General features: G+C 44.4%; 1 protein-coding gene across 3 annotated transcripts in view; it reads left to right on the forward strand.

Annotated features, from left to right (window-relative positions):
• COL14A1 (collagen type XIV alpha 1 chain) overlaps positions 1 to 13,980 on the forward strand; it is a 443,381-nt gene that overhangs the window by 366,982 nt on the left and 62,419 nt on the right. The gene's annotated exons all lie outside the window — the stretch shown is intronic.

Raw genomic sequence — 13,980 nt, forward strand, 5'->3', positions numbered from 1 at the left:
AGCAAAAAGTGTCAGGAAGATACAACTATGTCAGGAAGGCTAGCCTTTTACACTTACACATGCAGACTGCGGTGTTCTGGAGGGCTGTGCTCGACCACTTTTCAGGTCTTTGTCATTTTCTGTCTCATAAGTTCTGCTTTATCGAGTCTAAGGAAGCCGGCATGTGAAAATCTACAAATGTGGTAAGCACTCAAGTGTATCGAACAAATGTTGGCAATAATATCTACTTTAGGTGGAAGCGAGGCTCACAGTTTGGTCATGGATTAGGCTGACTGTGATTTTTACTAAAGCGTTATGTTGGGTTTGTCGTGCAGTAAGGTGTCAGAATGTGTGTATGGAGATGGGAAAGGCCACATTTGAGCAGATTTAGAATTTGATGGGTGGGGGTTGCCTGTGTGTGTGTATCAAGTGGAGTGATTACTACTCCATGGACACTGGAGTGGACGGATCATGTACAGTGTAGAGTAGAACTGAATGTTTGGAGTCAGTGGAGTGTGAGCATGCCATGGTTGTGGCTAGTTCTGAGAATTGTTCCTTGCAGTCCTGTTTTAGCCTGGTGGCCAGGGAATGAGGCAGATGGTAGGTGTTTGGTTGTGGGAGAGGGAGAAGTGGCAGGACACGGCTTCGAGAATATGGAGAGATGTGATGCCTTGACGAGGGAGCAGGGAACATACGGTATCCAATATTTAAAGCTATTTTCCAAGCTATGTTCCCCCATGCCACAAACAAGACTGGTTCATTGTGCTTTATTATTTTATATGCATGACCTTTGGATAAGTTCTATTTAGAATAGTTGTTTTTCTGGATCATATTAATGCCCTTATGGTGTTGTGATAACTGCATGAAATTATTTCCTGAAGTGGCTGCCTTGCGTGTAGAGCACACACCCACGGAAGAGCCTGCCCTTTCCAGAAGAGCGGTGATTTGGCTAATGTCTGCACGTTCATGGATCCGTCTATATGCTCCATGCTATATGCTTGGCCTCCAAACCGTAGTCCTCTCTCTGTCCTCATTTGTGAATTCCCCATTTGCAGCCCTGTAAAGATTTCATTTTAGATTTTGTGATGTTTAATCTCGATTACACATACCACAGTGGCTTCCAAATATGTATCCTCATTCCTTTTCCATTTAGAAATCCTCTGATATTTCCTGAATGCCTGACCCTCTTTTCCTCTATTCTTGTTTTGGTTAGTCGCCAAATATTTATGTGACCTTCAAGGCTAACAGTGGTTCTTATTCAGCCGTGCTCACATTCGCATATTCCTTACCAATCATAAGAATGCTGGTACACCTAGATGAACGTAGACCTGGAAGGCCCATCTCCATCGCCTCACTTCCAAGTGAATCTGGAGGTATGATTCTTAAAGATTTGCACGGATGCTTGCGTGGTGTAAAACAATGCAAAACGCAGCAGACATTTATCAAAATTTTGAAAGCCCCCAAGAGCAACTCAAAAGCAGTCCATAGTAAACCTATGGCGTGGATTCTCAAGGATGTTAAGAACAGCGTGTAGTGTGTACACATTGTAGTCATTGGATCGAAATCTGTCACTGCAGGTGCTTGCTTGCATCTTCCCGAGAAGTACTGACGTGGCTGCCTTTGATTGGAGCTTTTCTGAATTACTGCAGCCACTCCGGCAATGTCTACCTGTTCAGAGCAATTCACACGGTGCTGGTCTGGACCATAGTGAGCCTCATTCTCAAACACAGTTCTAAATCTGCAACCACAGGTTTAGTGCTGTGCATAGGTGCAAATTATGTCTGGAAATTTGCTCCAGTCGCAGCTTTCCAGGTGCAATCCTGGAAAAAAAATTGAATTCCTTGTACTCAAGAAAAAAATCCTACTTCTGTATTTTAGCGTGTGAAAAACATGTAAACGCCTCTTCTAACATGTTTTCTTTTTGTCTGCACAAGGAAAACAGACATGGCTCCTCAAGAACAAATGGCAGTGAAAATAAACGTGTTTCCCAAAGCATCCCATCAATGTTGTGGCCTGACCCTTCCAACTCAGGAAACGGGTTCAGTCCCGTCATTCATACAAGTGAATCTCCACCATTTCCAGGCTGAGGAATGGTTTGTGGGTGTTTACAAATATCTAGGACATTACCGCGCTGGAAGTCTCACTGCTCACACACAGGAGTAGATTTACTCACGTGGAGTCCCCTGTATGAGTAAATCCTTTTCAAGACGATTTTAAAAGTGTTTATGCAGTAGTTAAAATTCTATTTCCACGCGTGAAATATCCTTACACGTGCAACTAGCTTTGTGACTCGTACTCATCTGGTTGACGTTGTGTTTTTTTCTCCATCCAGTAAGCAGTACTGGGGACGCATTTTACATTTCTGTAGAAACCCAACACATTTTGTTCACCTTTTTATCAAGCGAGAGTCATCATTTTATTTCTTTGTTTGTTTATTTACAGTACAGTTTTAGTACAGTTTTCTGAAGTGAGGGGTAAGCCCTCAAGGGCGTCTGAGCTTACAACAGGGCAGCAATTGATATAGAACAGAAAATAATAAGCTTGCAAGCGCTGCGTTCCTGATAGAGTTATAATATCGAATTCAAAGCAGGTATTTCAGACATAAGTACAAGTTACACACTACGCATTCTGTACAGAGACATGTTCATAGATGGTAACTGGCCCGCACTGTCTGGATGAGCGAGAGGGATAGTATAGGGTTATATCACACACGAGATCGCCTCTAGGCGCTTCCTCGCCGAGGAAGTGGGGGTTCAGCTCACATGAATTATTTCCTGCGTGTCTCTATGGCTCCATCTCTTTCACACAGATATCTCCTGTGATCTTTGACTGTGCCTGTATCTCCTTTCTCTGTTTACGAAATTACTTTCTTAATTAGTGCCTTCCTTGTGCTAATGATGACTTCCTCTGCAGACGTCCCGGGACCCCTAAGGATTTCGATATGTCCGTTCCCACAAGTCTTGTTCATCGCCCTGGAGCTCTAAATCTGCGTCCGCTTCCTACATACGGAGCCCTCGGAATCTCCCATAATGCACAGCGATAAGGCCAAGGAACGCTGCCTTGCAAAGCAGGCCGCACTCTGTACTCCACAACTAGGCGAGGAACCGGTGCCCCCTGTGAGCTTTCAAAGGGGCCGTGCCTCGGCGGTAACAGATCTCGTAGCAGAAGGGGTCACAGCCAGCTACAGGGCCCTCCGCGTTCACCTGCAGCTGTCCTGTTACCGAGGAGTATCCCCTGCTCCCACTACAACACCATGTTACACGTCCCGCAGAGCTGAACTCCCCTCCTGCTGTGATCCATCTTTTTCCCGTACCCCTTCCTGCGCCCCTGCACATCCAGTTCTCGCCCTTACCTAGGCACACACTAAACCCTATCCTCATGAATACATCTCCTCAGTATGGCAGATGTTTGGCAGTTTGTAAGTAGTTTTATCAGAGGAAAGATCAATAGAAACTACTCTTTGTCCTCTCCTACTTCAGCTTCTGTCTCTGAATCGAAGTATGTAGTAAGTTCTTTGAAGCCCAGCAGTTACATTAAAGAAAGATTCGTCACACTTTTTGCGGCGTAGAGTCTTAACAGTCGGAGAGATTCACCAAAAGTCAACCCAGTACAATAGGATCTCAACTCTCATTGGAATTTACCAACCGTTGAGAACAATGGGGAAGATGGGAAACATGATTGCAGTGAGAAAACATTGACAAAATAAGGGCAATGTAACAGGATGGCAAAAACGCATCTTCCTTCGATGGAAAAACAACTTCTAAAAATCCAAAGAGGTTTGTGTATGTTATATTATTATTATACTGAATAGGTAAGACCAAGTTGACCAGTTATTTCATAACAAAGTAAAAGTGCTAAAGTTTCGGACATTTAATGTTAGGATGCATAGACCATTCCTTCCCACTTTTACCATTCATTTCACACTGTGTATGCATGGAAGCATTCTTCGCATTACTTTCCTCCTTGTGGAGTCCATGGTTAATCGATCTGTACTCCAAATATTACCATTCCCCAGGATTACCACATTTTGACCAACCCACGTACCCTTTTGAGGTTTTGAAAACGCACAAACATCCCCTTACTGCAATTCTGTGCTTATTCCCTTCCCTGCAAAAATGGAAGTTTAACTCCAAGAATATCGTCATATCTTTGTTAACATTTTAACTGCTGGATGTATTTTTTTTTTACTTATTTCTTTTCTGTTTATGTCTGAGTGAATATTCCCTGTCACCCATGTGGGAGTAATTTTGGTGCCAACCTCCCTGCCCTTAAGAGAGACACATGGAGAGATCTTAGTAACAATGTTGTGTGCAGTGAGATAGGACCAGATTCATCCTTTTAACAACCTTTCTACATGCATTCCATTCACAACTGCTCTTATAACCAGGCAATTAGTCCTTTCCTCCAGACCCTTTGTCTTAGTACAATATAAAGTTGTTTATTGTGACAAATTGCCATTTCTTTCGAGAATTCCTTCCACACACCAGAGGTAAATTGTACCCCATTATCTGTAATGAGGATTTTGGGTATACCTTCTGAAAGGACTCACGGTCCACACGAGTCCAGGTAAACAGGATATTTTTATTATGTTCGTATATTCAAGACAGCTCCTTCCTCCCGTCCTCCTTCCACGGTCTCCGGCACCAACTGCCCCGCATAGCACAAATCCCCACCAACATTCCAACAATCTAAGGTTCTTTGCTCGTCGGTTCCACAGCACGAGGAACCAGAAGAGAAAAGAAGAACCCAACACATCTCTTCCCTTACAACAATTTTAACAAACAATAAAACAATTAAATTACAAGGATAATTCATAAATACACAAACATTGAAAAAACTGAGCATGAAATGCATCAATATTGATATATTCTGGCCAGAACACTAGCATGTGTAATCTTCGAATTTCACAGGAGGTTTAACAGTTCTGGATGAATGTCTGTAAGGATGCACAGGGGAATTGACTGTCTTAGATGAATGACTACCAAAGCGCATAATGTAATCATCAAATTTCTTAGGTGGTTTAACAGTCCTCTTAGGATGTTTGACAGATTTTGCTGCAATAGGAGACTGAAATCCAGGACGTTCAACACACTTGCCACCAGATCTTGTTGCAATAGGAGACTGAAATCCAGGACGTTCAACACACTTGCCACCACCATCCCCACCCTTGACATGCTCCGCCGTAACAGACTTGGTAAGGGATATCTTATCCTTATTCCACCACTTGCCATCATCAAGTCTAACGGCACTGTTGCCTACTTGGATTATTTTCTTACTGCTAGAGAATTTGGACAGACCAGTGGATCTCGGACACTTCACTCTCACTGCATCACCAACCTTCCAATCAAACTTACGGCGGTGAGCTACTTGTGAACTCTGCACATATTTCTGTTGCGCTACATGGCGTTTCTCCATCATGAATTTACTTCTCGTTATAACTTGTTCTGGGTTATTCGGGTCCAGGACCAATTCCAATTTACCCTGATCAAACCACCCCAAAAGTCAAGCATTATCCTTAGCAACGTATATGGTAGCAGAAGTTGTGTTGTTCCTGAACCTGAGATTAGCCTGAAACTCAACAATTACATCAATTGATTTCCCACCATACCCAGCTGGTTGAATACGTGAATGGTTTAAAGTGATCCCACTACCTTTAAAGAATTAATTCCACTTGGAATCACTCAAGAGAGTAAAGGGAGATCCAGAGTCAGCCATCATCTGAACTTGAATTCCGTTTACCTCTACCAAACAAAAGGGTCTTCTTGTACAGTTGTACGTGAGATCATTATTCACCACAAATACCTCCTCCTCATTACTGCTAGAAGAAGGAGAATCATTCGTATCAACATTGTTTCCTCTGTTAGACTCATTTTTATCCCATTTGTAAGATCTGTTTGCTTTACATACTCTTGCAAAATGGCCTTTCTTATAACATTTGGCACACATTTTATCGATAGCCGGACAAAACTTGGCATTTCCCAAATGTGCAGTGCTACCACATCTATAACATTCTAATGACCTCGTAAATTTCATATCAGATTTTCCACTTGCGGATTGTGGTGAACATCTCTTGTTCCCTTTTTTAAGTTTTGATTTAACTGCAAATACATCAGACCTCGGAGAATGAAGTTTCTTTTCGGAGATAGACATTTGTTCCATAAAGGAAGTTGTACTTTCAAGTCTAGTAGCAATCTCCAATGCTTTCTGTAGAGTTAAATTGGGTGTAGATAACAGAGCCTCCTGTACCTTCTTATTATTTGTTTATTCCACGAGTTGGTCCTTGATAATTTCTTCCTCAAAATCCTTGTAGTCACACGAAACCGCTAATAGTCTCAAAGCACCAACATAGCTAGATGCAGATTCGCCTTCAGCTTGAACCCTTTTGTAGAATTGATGTCTCTCCAAGGTAACATTCCTGCACCTCTTGAATCTAGTGCCCAGAGACTTAATTGCAGTCTCGTACTCATCTTCAATGCCATCACCTTCGCCCACTGCAGTTACAACAGACACCTTAGGAATATATTTTAAACATTTCCTCCGTTCATTACCCAAACAATGCCTCAAAATCGCAAATTTCCTCTTGTGAGTGAAAGTTTCACCATTAAGGGCGTCCAAATATGCTTCAAATGCCTCCTTCCATTGCTCCCAATCAGCATCAGGAGACGCTGGATTTGGAACAAAAGGAGGAGGTGGAGAAATGGACTGTTGTATTTCGTAATCAAAATAACGTGACAAGACAGGTAGAGAAGTTAAAAGATACAAAGGTAATGTAATGCTTGCGGAAACAAAATTAAATACAGTGGTAATGTTATTAGAAGCAACCAATGTCAGATAGAAAGGGTGTGCGTATCACCGTAATACGCGAGACTATTGTTGGTAGATTTAAAAATAAACCAAGTTAATGTGAGATTGAAGGTGTGCGCATCACCGTAACACGCAGTTCCATGAACTCTATATGCCTGTAGCAAGAAGGCGCTTGACACATTAGGTGCAACATAGTACTCACATGACTACATAAAAGGAGGCAGCAATACTATGTAACACACACGGATGCCAAAATGGAAGAAGAAGCTGTCTGGAAAGAATCTCCGCGTATTCAAGGAGACGCCCGCAGATGAGAGTACAGAATTCCGTTCCCTTGGAAACGCCAGGAAGATGGGCGTAACTCGCTAGCGTGCCGTTGTCAAAACGCACATCAGACGCGAGTACGCTCCGCTCTCGTACAGAACTAGCGTCTCAGTTTCCTAGGAGACGCCAGCAGGAGCGACGTAAGCTTCCTTGGCGTGCCGTTGCCAAGGAGACGCTCGTCAGGCGCGAGCACGCTCCGCTCCAACGGCAGCAGACAAATTCGGCAAGATAAAATAAAAAAACAAAACCCAAGACATGGCTAGACAAAGATGTATTGTCCCACGACAGCAATAAAGAAATGACGCTCCGACAGTCGGAAGATGCAAGCAGGAAGGTTCCAGATTCTTGCTTGCAGTGAAGATCTTTCCGAAGAGTTGATTGGAAAGTAACTTTTGTCGCTGGTAACCCTCGTCGCCACTGAAAGGACTCACGGTCCACACGAGTCCAGGTAAACAGGATATTTTTATTATGTTCGTATATTCAAGACGGCTCCTTCCTCCCGTCCTCCTTCCACGGTCTCCGGCACCAACTGCCCCGCATAGCACAAATCCCCACCAACATTCCAACAATCTAAGGTTCTTTGCTCGTCGGTTCCACAGCACGAGGAACCAGAAGAGCAAAGAAGAACCCAACACCTTCATTGTAAAATACTTCCTCAGAACTTCAAAAAGCACATCTGTTGTAGCATTAGGCACACATTTTATATTAATCCATCAGGAGTCAAAACAATCAGAAAAAACAAGGAATCAGTCAAACAAGGACATATTTCTTATTCAAACCTTTTTTTGTCCATATGCCCTATACATCAACTGGCAATTGGGCCAATGGTTAATTTGGTTACGTGAGCTAAATCACGTATTTTTTTACTGAGTTGCATTGGGGTAACTAACTTATTTCCCCTGTAAATCGTTTCTGAATTAATACTAAGTTCATTTCTGAATTTCCAATATCCTTTTAAGATCTCTGGAAAATCTTTGCATTTTATATACAAGCCAATAAAATGTTAAGAAGTTCCTCAATTTCTTAAGCATCTCTCATATATTCTTTCCATTCATCTTTATTCAGTCCCTTGTCAGAAACCCTTTGAGAAGACGACAGGGCATACAGGGGCTAGTGGGCCTAGCCATGGTGGTTGGAGCCTTTTACTCCTGATGTCCAGGTCCCCTGATCTACTATGGATCTGGGTACTGGGCCAAGTATCACTTCTGCACTTGGCTCTCAGTAGTAGTGAGCAGTCAAAAGCTCCCTGGGGGTCTGGGGAGGCTGAGAGGGAGGTTGGGGGGTTTCGGAGGGGGGCTTTGGGGAGTGTAGATACAGGTAAATGAACACAACTCATAACTCAAAGTGCAAAAAGTACGACCAATAAGTCATTGCCTAGTTAAATACTTGCTTTTATATGAAAAAGAAGTATTTTATTTCTAACTGTACAGATCCAAAGGAAGAACAACATTCATGAGCAATACAAAAATTCCCTTGAGGTTAGGGCACTAGTCATTATTAGGCAAAACCCAATCCCACCCTCCTTCTTATAACGTGGTCAGAGTTATTCCCCATTCACTGGTGGCCGCATCCTGTGCTGCGCAGCATTCTACTTCTACCCGATAAAGGCCTAGGGTGAGTGAAGTACACAGCAGCTGAACTTTTAAAAAGGTGAGTGAGCCTGTAGTCTTGTGTATCAGAAGCCAGTGGAGATCCATGAATTATGGTGTGATGTGAGTTCTGTGTTGGAGGTTGAGGATGAGTTTGTCTGCCAGGTTATGGATGGTTTGTAGTCTTCTAGTGAGGTGCTTGGTGATTCCAGACCAAAGGATGTTAGTGACAGTGTTGCTTGGGAGACATTTGAAGATCTTCCTCAGCATCTTCAACATAGCACTGTGCCTGAAACATGCATTTAAGACTGCATATAGTACATTTAGAAATGTTACACTTCGAAGATGCAACCGGGAGGGCAGTTGCCACTATGACATGGTGGCCCAAAGTCATAGTGTTTCCGGCATACATTATATATCGAACAATATATACAAGTCGGCTGCAATGCCACCCACTAGAGCATGCAATGCAGAGAGATCAGCCGTCACAATGCAGTAGGATGCAGCCTAAAAAATAACAGCCGCCTCACCTTCTGAGTAAAGGAGGTTCTATAAATTCCAGGCACAAGAGAGATCTCAGGGAGGCAGTCACCACTGCTGTACCCTGAAGAGCAAACGCGTCATCAGTGTTATATGAAGGAAGGATTGTTCACACTTTTTCCAGCCTAGAATCTTTATTCCTGTCATGATCTCAACATCCTATGGGATTTACCAACAGGTAAGAACAATGGGGGAAGAAGGGAAGGTGGGAAACATAATTGGAATGGAAAGACTAATAAAATAAGGGCAATATTAAAGGATGGCAAGATTACACCATAGTGTAAAGCATTCTTTACAAGTTCGGCTTTGCTTGTTTAAAAAATAAATCTAAATTATCAGCTGCCAACCAGTGCATACAGTTCTGCATCCTGTTTGTTTGATGGCTCATGGGGTCACACATTCATGTATGTGACATTGTGACTCAAAACCACATAGTATCCTGCAGCCTGATCTTTGGACCTGTGCCATAATATGCTGCTGGGTGTCCTGCATCCTTCACTCTGGAACATTCCTGTCACTTGGCACCAGATCATGCAGCTTTAGCTCTGCTTCATTCCTGTCTCTTGGTGCCAGCCATGCCCTCTACTACGAGATGGTGTTAAGTCTCCTGCAACTATATGGTGGCCCTACACACTGACATTCTGTCAAGTATCCTCTGTCTTTTTTATTGCCCTGTAGTGTGGCATGGTGCCAGGTATTGTGCGGTTCTTTCTCTACTCCTATGTCATCATACGGTGATGGGTACCTGTTTCTTATTTCTGGTTCTATATACTCACATGCTTCCAGGTGACGTGAGGCTTTACCTCTGCTGTTATGCCCTTGCATGGTGCAGTGTCTAATGGAGCTTTATCTCTGGTTTTATTTGCCAGCTATCGTGCAGTTAATCTCTGGTACTACACTCTCACATGCTTCCAGGTACTGTGACGCATTATCTCTGGTGCTACACCCTCACACAGTGACAGGTATCCTGCACCTTTACCGCTGGTGCTATGCCCTCACATGCAGTTTATCTCTGGTGCTATACCCTCACACAGTGACAGGTATCCTGCACCTTTACCGCTGGTGCTATGCCCTCACATGCAGTTTATCTCTGGTGCTATACCCTCACACAGTGACAGGTATCCTGCACCCTTACCTCTGATGCTATGCCCTCACATGCAGTTTACTTCTGGTGCTATTCCCTCATAAGCTGCCAGGTATTCACCGCCCAACAGGTTTCACCCAGCAGGATATGGGAAGCATGGGTGTGAGATTTCTTTTCTTAGCCAAGAACCCTGAACATGAGACAACATATTGTGTTGTGACAAAGCCCAGTAGCCTGCTTTTTAGTAAATATTACCCCCATGTCACTCACTTCAAATAGGGGAATGTCGAAGATGATCTTAGATATGCACAGTGGAGGCCCGGGTATTCCTGATTCTCTGAACTGTTGCAGTTTGATAATCTCTAGCTTTCAGGTGACTGCAGTCAAAATGTTCAAACCAGATAGAGATGTTTTTACCCTTCGTCCTCCTCCACTTTTGTTCCTCCCATCAGGGGCTCAAGCTAGGCCTTTCACTCTTTGTGCATCTTCCAGGTACTATATATGAAGAGGTAAATTTCCAGACTAGCCTATCGCACTACGCCTCAGATTTCAGTAGTTTGTGAGTCTGGCTCATGGATGGTTCATTGCTCTTGTGGGATCATAGCTACAGCAACCTCCAGACAGTGGTGCTGCAGTATGTGCAACTTCGCTACTATTTCAGGGCAAAATGGCTTCTCTTTCCTCGTTCACACCAACTCACGATTAATGGATGGGCTTTGCAGGAGGATGCAGAAGTATTATCTGTCATATGCATACAGGTGTTTTCATGTAAACAGGCTGTTCTCGAGTTATGCCAGCCTCCGGTCTGTGTGTCAGTGATACCCAGTGGAACAGTGTCTGCATTTTACCATGGTGTCATTAATTTGTGATTCAGACTTCTACATATAAAGTCACCCTGTTGGTGACTTTATTATGCCTTGTTGCCGTCCAAAGATCTGTAAGAATATCAAAATGTGTTCAAAAGCAATTTTAGTAAATACAGAATGAATTATTTTTTTTTAGGAACTATTAATGTTTTTGTTTTGTTCTCGCTTTCTCTTTTTTCTTTCTCTCTCTTTCTTCTTACACTCATTTATCGAATTCTCACGCCAATCCTTTGCCTTTCTAGCTCTCGTCCACTTCTATCCATCCCTCATTTCAATCTCTGTTCACGCATCCACTCACAGACACATTCAGCATTCTAAAGACCATTGTTTCTAAACGAAAGTAAAGTAACAGACAATCATGCAAAAGATAATTGTTCTGAGCTATTTAAAGAACGTTTGAGTTTGCTTGTTTGCATGCAGTGTTACAGAATTACAATTGTTTCTTGTGTAGCCTACCTCAGAATGATAAGCTAAGTTCATTTGGTCGGTATTTCAAACCACAATCATTATAGCAAACCAACAGCATAAGCATAATTAAAATTGCTCTGACAATTTAAAGACAATCAGCCGGAAACGGATATGGATATAGCGTACTCCTACCGCCCTCACAGAACAACACAATAAATCTCTGCCTGGGGTGATTTTATCTAGAATGGCCAGTTTGTGGTCTGGTTTTGAGAGGAAATACTTGAGGCCACAGAGAAGTCTTAGGTGAAATCTGGCAGTCTTGGTAATCTCTTTGATGGGTAGATCAAGGTGGAATTGTGTATCACATTGATGTCAACAGATTTAGCTAATGTTTTTGGTGTGAGGCCTATGTCCTTGAATTTAGTAGACCACCTGATTGGAAGTTCCTATTCTTTGAGGAGAGATGGTGAAATTCTATATTCTGCGGGTTTATCTTTAGTTTCATGTTTGTCATCTATCAGTATGTTGTAAAAGTGAGATGCCATGTTCTTTAGCGCATTATCTGGTGGTTCCACATAAGGATTGAAGAGCACAGTGTAGCCCTGGGGTGCAGCGCAAGGGACATTGATAGGGATTGCTAATGAATTTCCTACTTTGATGAGTTGTAATCTGGGCCCTTTTAGCACTGTTCTCCAATGTCCATTTTTAGGCATTTTGAGTAGGGTACTGTGATCAACAGCATCTAAATACTGCCATCACCAAAAAGATCTAGAGCCTCATCCCCAGATTTGAGGCTGGTGGTTTCACTGCTGCAATTTGAATAAAACCTGGATTGGAAATCACCTAAATGAGGCATCTTTGAAGTGTGCTTTTGATGTCTCCTCATCTCTAAAATATCCTTGACAGGAGAGGTGACAGTAATGGGCCTGTAGCTTTCAAGCTCATCCAGGTTGGCGTTCGAATTCTTAAGCAGGGGATGGATGTGCCATGGATTAGGGAGGAATTGATGATTTGCAGCAAGAGTGAAGAGTTTGGGGGCATGGCCTGATGAAGATAGGATAGGAAGCAGATTCAAGGAGCTCCCAGTGGGGCTCCCGCAACCAGCCCAATACAGACTTAAATTGTCATCCCTACTGCCAGCGGGGGTCCCCAGAGCTTTGAGAGCCGCCTGGCTGGCTGGAGGGTATGCAGAGACATTTTCTATCGCAGTATGCAGCCGGCCTCGACACTGCCACAAGGCGGATCCAAGATGATGGCTCCCCCAAGCTCGTCGACTTCCAGACGCTGCCTGCAGAGTGCTGCTAGGGCCTGCCCCAGAGTCTTGTCTCAACTGTGCGGCCCCAAAGGCAGACAGGTGGAGGCCCAAGAGACTGTCTCAGTGATGCGTCCTCTGGCTTCAGGCGACCTTGATCAAAGCAGCTGGGGCTTGAGTCTCCCTGCCAGGGAGTTGATTGCAGCAGCCTGTGATGCAGGTGCCTTTGCGGTCTGCAAGTAGAAGAATCTACCGTCGCTGCGAGCCCCAGGGAATGTTGATTGGGGCCCGAGTACTATGACCAGCAGTGCGGCCTCTGCCACGTAACGCAGAGAGGAGAAGAATGTGGCGGCTGCCAGGAGGAGCGACCCCTGTTGAGCCCAGATGATCATTGGGTTCTCAGTACTGCTGGAGTGCGACCCCTGACACATACCGCACCTCCGGAGCCCCAAGGTGGTGACAGGAGGCTTGTGAGGTCGGACTCCTGGGGAAATCTATATGGCTGGAGGCTGAGCTGTGAAGTTGAAGCTGCATGCCCCCCTGGAGAACCCTTTTTGGTGGCAGTCTGCAAGGCGAGGACAGCCAGGTGTGGCGGGAGATGCCCCCAGCCATTGTCGCTACTGGGGGCCTATGAAGGGAGTTGGGCGGGATCCATGAGTGGGGTCTGTGACACTGCATGCAGCAGTGAGACAAAGCCAAGGGGGGGGTGGCGGTGAGGTCCCTGGAGGGCGGGGTTGCCTCTATTCCTAGTGGAGACCACCAACACCTGATGCTGCTGTGGAGCCCTTGGAGAGCCCAAATACTAAACCTTTGCATGTGGCCCACTTGCCTGCAGCACGGCACTTCTGTGACCAGTTAAACATTTTGTTAGCTGTACTTATCGCTGGCCCCTTTCTTGCAGGTGTGCCCTACCTATACCCTTTGGAGACCTGCTGCGGAGTTCCCCTGGGCCACCCTGCCTGTTGAGACTACTCCTTTCCGGTGAGATGCCCTTCAGCTCCTCCTACACTTGCTCCCATCACCCTCCAGGTCTGCTTTTGATCCCCCACTGGTGAGACTTTGGGTGTAGCCCAGGTGGAGCCTTCCCCCTTCTTGGTACGGAAGGGACTGCACCTCCTACTCAAGTACTAGTGA

The sequence above is a fragment of the Pleurodeles waltl genome, chromosome 2_2, assembly GCF_031143425.1.
Source record: "Pleurodeles waltl isolate 20211129_DDA chromosome 2_2, aPleWal1.hap1.20221129, whole genome shotgun sequence".
Lineage (NCBI taxonomy): Eukaryota > Metazoa > Chordata > Amphibia > Caudata > Salamandridae > Pleurodeles > Pleurodeles waltl.